The 14128-nt window shown below is 47.2% G+C and overlaps 1 pseudogene; it reads left to right on the top strand.

Annotated features, from left to right (window-relative positions):
* Window positions 1-5317: 5317 nt before the first annotated feature.
* LOC142288897 (U2 spliceosomal RNA) lies at window positions 5318-5524 on the top strand (annotated as a pseudogene).
* Window positions 5525-14128: the final 8604 nt, after the last annotated feature.

The raw sequence follows: 14128 nt of genomic DNA, 5'->3' as shown, positions 1-14128 counted from the left end.
ATGCACCTTAATATTCCACTGTTAACCCTTTCCTCCCAGCAGTAACACACAACTCCTCACCTTGATATCATGGTGATTTATGGTCAGAATGACTTCAATGCGATCAGTGATTTCTATTCTAGCTCTGCTCACATAGATTTTATATCCACACTCAACTATAGGCCGTTCTTCATATTTTGGGGGTTTTTAGTCAGATATACTAGTTTGTGCCTGTATAGTATTGGTGTAGATGGGAGTGTAGGGCATGGGTTACATGGCACTGTGGTGGGATACTGATGGGAGGTATTGGTGCTGTGTTTGATGCTTCTACTGGGTATTTTCCTACAAATACTGGAACAACTCACTGCTTAGAATGATCCTTCCCAGCTCTATAATATATTATATATACCCCACAATGCAGGCTCACACACACATTTGTCTCAAGTGTGTTGTAGGGACACAGATACAGTCTTGGTCATGTGACTAAAGGCTACTTTACACACTGCGATATCGGTCCTGATATGGCTAGTGTGGGTACCCGCCCCCATCTGTTGCGCGACACGGGCAAATCGCTGCCCATGCTGCACAACACCGAACAGAACCAGTCACACATACTTACCTGCCCGGCGACGTCACTGTGACCGGCGAACCGCCTCCTTTCTAAGGGGGCGGTCCGTGCGGCGTCACAGCAACGTCACTGAGCGACCGCCCAATAGCAGTGGAGGGGCGGAGATGAGTGGCCGGAACATCCCGCCCATCTCCTTCCTTCCTCATAGCGGCTGGGAGGCAGGTAAGGAGAGGTTCCTCGTTTCTGCGGTGTCACACGGAGCAATGTGTGCTGCCGCAGGAGCGACGAACTACATCGTTACTGCTGCAGTAACGATAATCGAGAATGGAGACCCATGTCACCGATGAGCGATTTTGCACGTTTTTGCAACGGTGTCACACGCAGCAACATCGCTAATGCGGCCGGATGTGCGTCACAAATTCCGTGACCCCAACGACTCCGCATTAGCGATGTCGCAGCGTGTAAAGCCCCCTTTAGTGGGAGTGGTGTACAGGGTCTTAGCAGTAAAGAGTATTCCATATTTCTGCCAGATACCCACAGAGATATTGAAATCTGAAAAAAGAGACTTCTGCTCATTGAAGGTAAGAACTGCTCACATAGCGTTCAAATCCACAGCAAACGAGTGCTCTAGCACTGGCATCTCAGCAGGGATATTCCCCTACTACACATGTGTGTCTGGGTCGCTGTGACAGTTTACAGGACATAACTCAGGGCACCTAGACAGAAGGCAGAGGGACTACTTTCTATTTCTGGTGTAGAGCTTAGTACAATATATATATATATACTATTACATGTGACACATGTACCTTGTATTACCATTATTCGCTGTATATGAACCCCTTTTCTCCGGGCATTATTTGTCTATAGCATTTTTCACGAACCTGAGGCAACTGAGAACCCTTCAGTGAAGGAATTCCACTAACCCTCACAATACCAACCAGGGGCCTCCCTGCAGTAACTCAGGTAGTTGTACCCATTCTCTTTCCGCATTCTATGTGTTCTTCTTCTTTCTTCTTTTTTTTCTTTTTTCTTCTTTTTATTTCTATCATGTAGTTCAGGGGTTTATAGATATATGTCCTGCATCTCATATTTCCTTTAGTGGTGCTTCTTACCCATTCTCATATCATTTACCCTAGTATTTCATGATCCTGAGGCGACTGAGAACCCTTTAATAAAGGAATCCTTTTTCACTTGAATTGTCAAGTGATACTTACCAGTGACTATCACGTAATGTTACAGGTAGTTGCATTTTCTTCCTCTTCTTTCTCTCCTTTCTTCTTTGTCACACGGTCCATTGTGTTATAGCCCACGTGTCATGATAACACTTGTACCATCTTTTCATTTAGATTCCACCTACAATTATTTACCGATTCCAGTTCTGAAATAGGCTTTCATCATCTACTCACTAGAATTCTCAAGTGCATAAGGTACTGAGACATATACATGTTCACACCATTATAAAGAACAAAGTATAAACATTGAGGTTTTTCTCACACCCATGTTCCTGTGTTCCTGTGTTCTTTGATATGATATGTGTTCATTTCCTTCACTATATAGGATTGCAAGTTTTCCATTTGTACCTTAATGGCAATGACGCTATACAATTGAACACATATCATCCTGTTATCCATATAGGTGTGTATTTACCTGCTTGACTATTTTTGGTTGTTTGATCCAGAATGTTTCTCCAGATAGGTCATGTGGAAATTTTCTTTCCTCAGTACAAATGTTTTCACTATGGCTTTGGAAAAATTTTTTGTATGTGCATCATGGTCATTTGACCCATTGTACTCTCAAGTAGCAATATATTGTACTGTTATGTTGTACTATGTACTAATTACGTGTTTATATGGTTTTGTAACCCTTTATGATCTTAGATAACTTTATCCTTGATAAAGACCTAAAAACAAGGTCGAAACGTTGGATGAATTATCCTTTTGCACAAATAAAGAATTTTCAGCATTCCAAGAGTTCTTTTCTTACGTTATTGATCACTATAGTGTGCCAGAGCTATTTCTATTGAATTGACTCTTATTTTTTCTGAGCACCTGCTATATACACAGTGAGCCAGACATATTCCAGTTTCATTCAGAAGGCAGAGGGAAGCCTTAGCAGCTGAGCCTATATCTTGGCTTGTGAGCATTAGAACAGGCCGGCGATTACAGGGTAACATGAAAAATGTCCAGCTTGCATTATGACTAGAACATGACAATATCCTTTTAAGTACTAACCTATGATGCGTTCCTAAGCAGTTGATGTTATATGTTCTACATTTCATTTTCTGCATACTTTACAAGTAGTAGAATTTGCTTTGATATAGGCAACTGGATTTTCACAATGAAAAGGCAAAGGATAACGCCCGAAAAAGACGCCATACATTATGTCAGTGCCATCACTGACAAACCTGGATTGACCATGAAATACATCAATCCCCTTAAAGGTGAGTTAAAACAAGTTTTAACTAAATTGCCTTAATATTGTCATGCATTAGAATGACTGTCTTAGGTAATGATAAATATTTTCTACAGGAAGAGGAGTGTTTGCTGAAACTGAAATCGAAAAAGGGAGTTTTGTTGCAGAATATCGAGGCGAGCTCACGTATGCACTTACGATGGTAGACAACTACTCGAGATTTATGGTTGTGGTACAAGTCAAAGATCTAATGGCCCATACTGCAGCGAAGGTCTTCCAAGCAAACTTATGCAGACCTCATGGCTACTCAGAGAGAGTCCTCACAGATCAAGGCACTGCCTTTGAAGCGGAAATCTTCAAGGACTTCTGCAGCTTTTACCGATGCAGGAAGATGCGCACTACACCCTACCATGCTCAAACCAATGGTTATCAACCTGCTCAGGACTTTACCCCATATTCCAGATGTGGCCTTACAAGTGATTTATAGAGGGTTAACAATACGTTGGGATCACCGGATCTAATCTCCCTTTTTATACACCCTAAAATCTTGTTTGCTTTAGAATAAACAATAACATCATAAAGGTATAGCAGTACCGTTTCAAAGTTTCGGTGTCCCAAGCAGCATTCCATCAGCCTCTGGAAGGTTCCTGGCAAATTGCACAGCTCGAAGGGCATGCTTTTGAACTCGCAGAGACCCATCGGGGTGGCAAAGGCGGTCTTCTCCCGGTCTGCCTCAGCAACGGACACTTGCCAATAGCGACTAGTGAGATCAAGGGTAGAAAAATAATTTGCAGTTCTCAATGCAGCTAGCTATTCCTCAATACAGGGGAGTGGTGCTGTCCTTCTTCTTTAACAGGACCAACGGAGCTGCCCAGAGGCTACAACTGTCACGGATAACCCCAGCCTCCTTCATGTTGCTCAACATGTCCTTGGTACACTGGTAATGTGCAGGTAGTTTTGGCTTATATCTCTCTTTGATGGGTGGGTGTGCACTTGTGGGGATGTAGTGTTTGACCCCTTTTATTCTTCAAAAGTCTAGCGGATGTTTGCTGAAGACTTGCTCGTATTCTTGCACTAGCCTGTAGACCCCCTTCTTGTGATGTGAAGGTGTGGAGTCAGTGCCTACGTGTAATTCCTTACACCACTCCTCTGGCTGACTTGGTGAGCTGTCACTGAATGGGTGGGCTGAAGCAATGGTGGATGCTGCTGTTTGGATAGCATGTGTATCTACTGAGAACAGCTTATCAATGGTGGCAAATCGGAGCAGCTTAATCTCTTGCTCTCCGCAGTTCAACACTCTCATGGGCACTCTTCCCTTCCATATTAATGAATAAAACTATGATGTAAATAGCATATAGATACCCCACAAATGCAGATAAAAGTAGGTTATGGGAAAAGGGGGAAGAGAGAAACAGGAAAATAGTGGAATAAAGTATACCTTCCAGGTGGGAGAGGAAATGGCAGCACAGCCAGTGGAGGTGAAGCAAGGGGAGCCTGCAACTAAAGAGTTGAGAGCGTTATCACATGGTGACTGAGCCTGATTGTAACGGGAGCATAGAGGTGCCGATCCTGTCTTACCTGCGTTGGTGTAGAAGTGGGTGTCCTGTGGTGGAGTCAGCTGTGTGCAGTGGTGGCCGTGGGTTCTTTTATGTGCGACCGTAGTAATAGCTGCGCCCACTTCCTGTATGGGAGTGGAATGCAGTGAGACTAATGGAACGCACGCCTGCGCATTTGTGTTTAACGTCGCGCATGTGCAGAACGGAGAAAAGGCTGCGCTCACTTCCTAATGAAAGGGAGTGAGACGCAGCTGGGAAGGGAAGGGAAAAGATTAGGGTTTGGGGATGATGAAAGGGCTTTCTACGGGCAAGGATGGCAAAGGGTGGCAGTGACGGAAAGTCAGGCAGCCTGTCCTGTCCTGTCCTGTCCGTCCGTCTTTTTGTATCATGAATTGGAAAGACTGCAAGGGGGAGGGGAGGTGCTTGGAGGAGGAGGAGTTATTCAGATTAATTGCAGTGGGCGGCGGCTGCAAAAAGCATCATTCTTCTTGTTTTTGCTCTGCAAAACAGCCTTTTCAAGGGTTGGCTTGGGTGACAAAATGTCTTCTGTAGGCGTGGGTTTGTCTCCCTCTCCCTAAGATGTGTCCGGTATAGGCCAGGGTGCCACTCAAGGCCGTAACCAATTCGGGTTATAGCTTCTCGGCCTTTTGGCTAAGATCAAGTGTAGTTTCGGAGGACGCTACCTTGGTCGGTACTGGAAGGTGCCTGGGATTGCACGTCTGCCGGCCTTGAGGAAGTGTGTGCGCCTTCTGGTGACACATAGCCCTCTTGTGCCTGGACGGTTCCCAGGCAACGGGAGGCGATCACCTTTGTTATTTTGAAGTCCTACTGATAAACAGAAAAAAAAAAAAATTAAATCTGTTCTTATCAGTTTAATATCTGATACGTCCCCTCTCTGGGGACCATATATTAAATGGATTTTTAGAACAAGGAGATGGAAAAAATCTTGCTCTGTCCACTCCACGCATTGACCTGGTATTGCAGTACCTCCAGGACCGGTGCACCCCTTCTTAACCCAGTTTCCAAAAGCAGAACTCAATTCACCTGATTCAAATGAGCCCCATTAGTGAATTGAAAGAAAGCAAAAACTTTATATGCACCTCAATTTGGCCAATTCACTTTTCACACTTTCACCCTTTTTTTTATCTTTCACACCTTTTACTTGCTTTATTGATGCAAAAGCTGTGCCAAATAGCAAACTCATCTCCACTCAACTTGACCAACTCTGCTATGTCCCGTGCAGTATCTTATTCTCAGTCTTATCTAGATCATTTGCAATTGAATAGAATAGATCCCTTTTGGACACATTGGATTCAGCTGCTGCAGTGACTGCAGGTGTTAGAAGATGCAGACTTGGCATCAGGTGCTGTCTATCAGATTCCACTCCAATTAAAGCTTCCATTGTTTTTCGGTGTTTTCTTTGAGCAATGATGATGTCTTTAGTGATCTGTTGGCTCCCTCTCCTGGAGGAAGAGTTTGCTTGCTCTTGGACTTTCAAAAAGAGAGGTCATGATAGACATTTAGCTTCTGAGCCCAATTGGGGACAGTCATGGGTGATGAATGTTTTGCAACCTGCTGCGAAGCCTGATACCGCAATATAAGGAACGTCAAATACTAAGAATGGGCGGCCTATGAAAGAATTAGTACTTTCATTAAGCATACTTAAACGGCTAATTGGGAATAGACAAACTGTAAAAAGCCCTCTGAGAAAGCCCCTCTCTAACCTTTGTTAGTAAGCTTTTCTGTAGTCTGCCTGTTGATGTATTTTCCGTTTGAACAGTGCACAACATGAAGTGACGGAACACTGGCTTGTCACAATGTCCCCCGCTGACATCACAATAGCGCTGCTGCCTAGAAAGCCAGCTGCGCAGCAGAAGTTGCTCTTTGGGTGGGATGGTGGGCTAATGTATCTATTCCTGCTTGGTGTGAGTTTGACATGATCTAGAGCAACGAGTTCCAGCGGCTAGCGGTTGATTATTGGCTGTAATGGGGCTTTCTGGCTGGTGCCAGCCTTTCTTCTTAGCACACAGGAACCACAATCCCTACACCATGCTTCGATGGATTCTCTCATCCCAGCCCAGTAAAACTACATATTTCACACAGTTATAAGCAGCCCATGGGCATTCACCTGGATTAAAACCCATAACAGCTCATAGACCAAACAATCAATCTACCACTGGACCAAAGACAGGAAGCTAAATCCACTGCCTGCGGTAACTAACTTAATCCTATAGTCTACTCACACAACAAACCCAAGAGAAAGGAAAAAAACATGGCTTCGATTATCCATCCAATGAAAACGCATAACCATTGTGAGCCATTGGACAATGCAATTGCACACATGGTGACATGGTGCACGGCCCAATGAATCAAGTCTGTACTTCATATTCACGGTTTAAGCCCTTGGGTTCTAATGTGTCCAGAGTACATATCCAGAAAGATTCCCTTTCTTTGTGCTAAGCACAAGTCAACAATACGTTGTAAGCAGATTCTATTACCAGTCCCACACCATTTTGTGACGCATAATCGCACAGTGGCCCAATTAAGATTCCAAGTCATCGAACATGTCCCAGCCATACGCAGAGGAGGCGATAGAATTAGGAAGCTCAAAGAAAGGGAATCTTTCTGGATATATACTCTGGGCACGTTGGAACCCAAGGGCTTAAACCATGAATATGAAGAACCGACTTGATTCATTGGGCCGTGCACATTTTTTCTAACGCCCGGTTCTTTTTCGTGTTCACACTATATATGGTTCCACTATGTATGGAGTTCCATTCTTCCTTGTTTTTTATTTGTCATGTTTGTCTGATTACCTTGTCTAACAGTTTTTTCTCCCCTTTCTTTACCTTCCAGGTTCCCATAGTCACGTGAAATATCCCTGTTGCACTTGATTACGGCTCACTATTCACTATAGGATGTCTTATATCTAACATCACACTCTCACCCATCAGCACTCTATAGGTTTGTATAAGGTATGCGCTTACACATCCGGTCCTCCATAGGTATTTCCACTTATGTAGCACTATCCCTATGATCACTCATAACTCATACCCTTGTAGTCAATTACAGCCTCCTCTCTCCCCTCTCCCCTTCTCCCTTTCCATCTATAATTTTGCCAGTACAATATTAGTTTACATTAGGCACACACTCACATATTCCTTTCCTTAGTGACTTATTGTAATTCACATTCGCATACAATTCTCTATGCCTGCCCCATTACTACATTCATAACTACTTGACCCTATCCTGATACCCCTTGTCTCACCTTGTTGGTCCCTACACCTGTTATCATCTCCTTTCCTGTGTCTGTCTTGTCACACAACACATTTTAGCATATCCCTTGTGCTCCTTATTACCTGTCCTGCCTATAAGAATTATGTCCATTATGTCCATGCATGGCCCAATGAATCAAGTCTGTACTTCATATTCATGGTTTAAGCCTTTGGGTTCCAATGTGCTCAGAGTATATATCCAGAAAGATTCCCTTTCTTTGAGCTTCCTAATTCTATTGCCTCCTCTGCGTATGGCTTGGACATGTTCGATGACTTGGAATCTTAATTGGATCACTGTGTGATTATGCGTCACAAAATGGTGTGGGACTGGTAATAGAATCTGCTTACAATGTATTGTTGACTTGTGTTTAGCTCAAAGAAAGAGAATCTTTCTGGATATGTACTCTGGGCACATTAGAACCCAAGGGCTTAAACCGTGAATATGAAGTAAAGACTTGATTCATTGGGCCGTGCACCATGTCACCATGTGTCCAATTGCATTGTCCAATGGCTCACAATGGTTATGCGTTTTCATTGGATGGATAATCGAAGCCATGTTTTTTTCCTTTCTGTTGGGTTTGTTGTGTGAGTAGCCTATAGGATTAAGTTGGTTACCGCAGGCAGTGGATTTAACTTCCTGTCTTTGGTCCAGTGGTAGATGGATTGTCTGGTCTATGAGCTGTTATTGGTTTGAATGCAGGTGAATGCCCATGGGCTGCTTATGACTGTGTAAAATATGTAGTTTTACTGGGCTGGGATGAGAGAATCCATTGAAGCATGGTGTAGGGATTGTGGTTCCTGTGTGCTAAGAAGAGAGGCTGGCACCAGCCTGAAAGCCCCATTGCAGCCAATAATCACTTAATAACTTTTTCAACTTGTCATCATATGGGAGGCCTTCCATTCCTTGTAGTAGTCTAGTTGCCCACCTTTGAACTGACTCTAACTTCTGAATGTCCTTTTTAAAATGTGGAGCCCAAAACTGGTTCCCATATTCCAGATGTAGCCTTACAAGTGATTTATAGAGGTGTAACAATACGTTGGGATCACGGGATCTAATCTCCCTTTTTATACACCCTAAAATCTTGTCCCAAGCAGCATTCCATCAGCCTCTGGAAGGTTCCTGGCGCATTGCACAGCTCGAAGGGCATGCTTTTGAACTCGCAGAGACCCATAGGGGTGGCGAAGGCGGTCTTCTCCCGGTCTGCCTCAGCAACGGACACTTGCCAATAGTGACTAGTGAGATCAAGGGTAGAAAAATAATTTGCAGTTCTCAATGCAGCTAGCGATTCCTCAATACGGGGAGTGGTGCCGTCCTTCTTTTTTAACAGGATCAACAGAGCTGCCCAAAGGCTACAACTGTCACGGATAACCCCAGCCGCCTTCATGTTGCTCAACATGTCCTTGGTACACTGGCAATGTGAAGGTGGTATTGGCTTATAGCTCTCTTTGATGGGTGGGTGTGCACCTGTGGGGATGTGGTGTTGGACCCCTTTTATTCCCCCAAAATCTAGCGGGCTTCCCACCGGTAACCCGCTCCCCAGCTTGGATGGATGCTGAGGGAGCCCCTTTTGCCCGCAGGCTCTGGCCCTGGGAACTGTAGCCTTGGCGGTGACTGTGCTTCCCTCTACGGTGTGAGCTGTTGCCTTCAATCGGGTCTTGACTGCTGGGAAACCCTGGAGGTTCCTGTCGCTAACGGATTTGACCGGTTTTACGGCGACTCCTAGACTGGTCGGGGTCCGTAGGCCCTGCCGGATGGTGCTGGCTTCTCTTCACTCCCCGATCTGGTACCGGCGGGCCACCGCCCATCCCCGGTCCGTACGGTTCACTCCAATCAGCCTCTCCTGCAGAAGGTCACCACCGTCTGCCAACCTTGCTGAGTGCCCGGGCCACACACCCGGACACGGTCAGTCTCCTCTCCTCTTCACTTCTCTAACTCCAAAACTGATCTCTAATCTGACTCCTTTACCCGCCTCCAGGACTGTGAACTCCTCGGTGGGTGGGATCAACCGCCTGGCCCACCCCCTGGTGTGGACATCAGCCCCTGGAGGAAGGCAACTAGGATTTGTGTTTAGCTTCGGTGTGCCTAGCCGGAGTGTAGAGTGTGTTGGTGTAGTACCTGTGACGACCTGGCTTGTCCAGGGCGCCACATTCCCCTATAGTAAAATGCAGACCGTCCGCGGGCTGCCCGTCCATCACCGGTTTTATTTTCACAACTGAAAAAGAATAAAACGGTAAAACATGTAAAAGCATCATAAACATTTTACAACGGTACAGCTTCCGCTCTTCTCCCACCCAAACAACCTGGCCCTGATGCTGCCCCTAAGAAGCGGGCAGCACCCCTTGACCCCAGTCCAGCACCAAGTTGCCCGAGCGGGTTCTGTCTCTTTCAGGGGGCCCACGTCCAAGGGGACCCCTGAACCCCTGGAGGATCGCCACTGGTTACGGTAGTGGCGGGCCTAGGCCATCCCTTTCCTCCAGGCCCATCCTCCCAAATCAGCCTCTCCGGAGGCGGTAACGGTGTCAAGCCAACAAACATTTTTATTTACATTGCACTAAGTTTGTGGTTGCCCTGCAAGTTCTCGGGCTTGTCCGTAAGCAGTTCCTTACGCAATGGTTGCACAGTCCCTACGGGGACAACAGTTGCCGGCAACGGCCGGTTTAATCACGGTTCAATCAGGTAAACTTCTTTGGTTGATCATCTTTACTTATCATTTAAAACTTTCAAACTGGTACACTCAACACATAAAGCCCCCCCCTTTTAAAGAGTAGTTTCCCTGTACCTAAGTGGGGGTCTACCTAGGTTGGGGCGAGTGGACCTTCGGGGTCCGGTGTCAGTGGTGACAGGCAGTGGGGCAGAGGGAACAGTCAGTTCCTCCTCCCTGCTATCATGTGGGGCAGGCGGAGGCATAGGGGAGCTGGGTACAGGTACATCCCTGGGCACTGGCTCGCGGTTAACCGTTTCCATCATTTCTTCATCCACGGGTTGTGGGAACAGTATCACTGGAAGGATCACCGCACCGTTCTGTGTAGGCCAGTCTGCTGGAAAATCACCCATCATGGTGTGGATTACCTCTTTTTCCTTCTCCACTGGACTGGGAACTGGAGCCTCATCCGCTACTCTCAATGCTGGTGGGCACTTCTTCAGGTGGTCTCGGGAAACCGTGGCCAAAGTCCCCCCCTGGTCACGGCTGATCTGGTAGGCCTTCCCATTCTCCCATCCTGTGGGCTGGACTACATACGGGGTTTTTTCCCATTGATCATCCAGCTTGTGGGCCCTCCCGCTTCAGCACTACATCCCCAGGTTGGAAGGAACCGGCAGGCGCCTTCTTGTTGAAGCACTGCTCCTGTTGTCCCCGACTCCGGCACAAGTTCTTTTCAACATACTCCTGGACCTGTCGGTACTGTGTCCTCCGCCGAGTGTCCCATTCAGCTGTCGACAGGAGTGCTTCTGAAGCTTCCAAGCCCATTTCCAGATCCACTGGTAGCCGGCCGGGACGAGCTCTCATCAGGTATGCTGGAGTGCATTTCGTAGAGCTGGAAGGGATGTTGTTGTACATATCGACCAGGTCAGGTAGCTTCTCCAGCCACAGGTTCCGCTCTTCCAGTGGTAACGTCTTGAGGAGGCCCAGGACCAAGTGGTTCATCTTTTCACAAATGCCATTGGTTTGGGCGTGGTAAGGCGTGGTCCGGATTTTCTTGCAGCCGTACAACTGGCAGAATTCCTGGAATACCTCTGCTTCAAAGGCCGGACCCTGGTCGGTAAGCACCCTCTCCGGGTACCAATGCGGTCAACAGAAATAAGCCTGGAAAGCCTTAGCAGCGGTGCGGCCGGTTAAGTCCTTAACTGGGACAACCACCAGGAACCTCGAGTAGTGGTCTACGATGGTCAGAGCGTAGGTGTACCCACTTCGGCTGGGGGTGAGCTTTACATGGTCAAGGGCAACCAGCTCCAGCGGTTGGTGTGTAATGATCGGGTGTAGGGGTGCCTTCTGGCTGGCCTCGTCCTTCCTTCTCAATGCGCAAGGGCCACATTCTCGGCACCAGGCCTCCACAGATTCCCGCATTCCACTCCAATAGAACCGCTCTCTTAACAACATCTCTAGCTTCTTCCACCCGAAGTGCACTGCACCATCATGGTATGCTTGCAGGGCGGTGGGTACGTTAGCCTGGGGAATCACCAGCTGGCGGATCTTCTCGTGAGTCTTTGGATTAATCAGCTCGCGATACAACTTCCCCTGGTGTAGGTATAGCCGGTTCCGTTCTTGCCACAGACGTTGGGCTTTGGCAGGGGCAGCAGGGTCTATCCCAGCAGAACTCTGTTCCACTAGAGTCTTGACCAGGCGGACAGCAGGTGCCTGGTCCTGAGCTTCCTGCCAGTCCTGTCGGGGCAGCGGATCCAGGTTCACCCGTTGTTGGTAGACGTGCACCTTCTCAGTGAATGGCCGGTGAAATGCAGGCAACTCGATCTCTTCGAGGTCATCATCCTCTGGCCCCTCTTCCGACAGGTGGGGCATCCGGGAGAGTGCATTGGCATTGACGTTGGTACGGCCGGCCCGGTACTTGATGGTGAAATCGTAGTTGGCTAACCTGGTCACCCACCGCTGCTCCAACGCGCCCAGCTTGGCCGTATCTAGATGGGTCAGCAGGTTATTGTCTGTGTACGCGGTGAACTTGGCTGCTGCCAGGTAATGGCGGAACCGCTCGGTGATAGCCCACACCAGTGCCAAGAGCTCAAGCTTGAAGGAGATGTAGTTCTCAGGGTTCCTCTCAGTCGGTCGGAGTTTTCGGCTAGCATAAGCTATTACCTTTTCCCTTCTGTCTTGGACCTGGGATAGAACAGCCCCCAAGCCCACATTGCTGGCGTCGGTGTAGAGGATGAATGGGCGGCTGTAGTCAGGGTACGCTAGGATTTCCTCTCCGGTCAGGGCTGTTCTCAGCTGGCGGAAGGATTCCTCATGCTTTTCTTCCCACACCAATGGGGCTACTAGGGATCTACCACCCTTGGTCTGTCCTACGAGGAGGTCTTGCATGGGGGCAGCCATCTTTGTGTACCCCTTAATGAAGCGACGGTAATATCCCACCAGGCCCAGAAACTGCCTCACTTCCCTCACTGTGGTCGGTCTCGGCCAGTCTTGGATGGCGGTGATCTTCTCGGGGTTGGGGGCGACACCTTCCGCACCAACCACATGTCCTAGGTACTGCACTCTTGGTTTCAGCAGATGACACTTTGAGGGCTTCAACTTCATCCCATACTTGGCAAGGGACGCGAACACCTCGGCTAGGTGCTCCAGGTGGGCTTCATACGTCTGTGAGTACACAATCACATCATCCAAGTACAGCAAAATGGTCCCATAGGCAGTCTTCTCTCGGTCTTCCGGTGCCACGGCCACCTGCCAGTACCCGCTGGTGAGGTCAAGGGTGGAGAAGTAGTTAGCGGTTCTCAGCGAGGCCAGGGACTCTTTGATGCGGGGCAGAGGGTAAGCATCCTTATGCGTTATCTGGTTAATCTTCCGGTAATCCACACACATCCGCATGGTGCCATCCTTCTTCTTAACCAGCACCAACGGAGCGGCCCAGGGACTACAGCTGTCCCTAATAACCCCTGCCTCCTTCATGTTCCTCAACATGTCTTTGGCGCATTGGTAGTGCGCAGGGGGAATAGGCCTGTATCTCTCTTTAATAGGGGAGTGTGTACCGGTAGGGATGTGGTGTTGAACCCCTTTAATCTGCCCAAAATCTAGAGGGTGCTTGCTAAAAACCCGCTCATACTCCTGTACCACCCGGTATACCCCTTCCTTGTGGTTTGAAATTGGTTGAAGGATTTCACCAGCACAAAACTCCAGGCATTTTGTTCTTTAAAATAAAACTTCCTTTATTTTCTTATCATTAAAAAGTCCATGCTATGGTGGTCAAGCCCATGTCAGAGAGGACGCGTTTCGAACATCCAGTTCTTATTCAGTCTCTAAACCATCTAGTCACAGAACTGTTTAAAAAGGGCTGAACCCAAACATGTGATCAAATGCAAGGAGAGAGCAAGACAATTACAAAAACATTAACCCCTTGAGTTATATCACTCCATATAATGCTTATAACACTTATATATATATACAAAGTTTTTTTAGTTTTTTAGCCAGATTAATATGCAAACATCAATTCATTTCTTTTATTTAAACCTTTCGGAAATCTAGTGCCCATTAAAAACATCCATTTTATTTCTCTCTGAAAGAGGATATCTTTCAAATTTCCACCCCTTCTAGGTAGTTGAATTTTTTCAATGGCATTAACTTTCATGCCTGTTAAATTACCTGCATGTGCGTCGCGAAAATGTTGAGACGCTC

This window comes from Anomaloglossus baeobatrachus, unplaced genomic scaffold (assembly GCF_048569485.1).
Source record: "Anomaloglossus baeobatrachus isolate aAnoBae1 unplaced genomic scaffold, aAnoBae1.hap1 Scaffold_87, whole genome shotgun sequence".
Classification (NCBI taxonomy): domain Eukaryota; kingdom Metazoa; phylum Chordata; class Amphibia; order Anura; family Aromobatidae; genus Anomaloglossus; species Anomaloglossus baeobatrachus.
The sequence above is the reverse complement of the archived record's forward strand: the minus strand, read 5'-3'. Positions and strand labels throughout refer to the sequence as shown.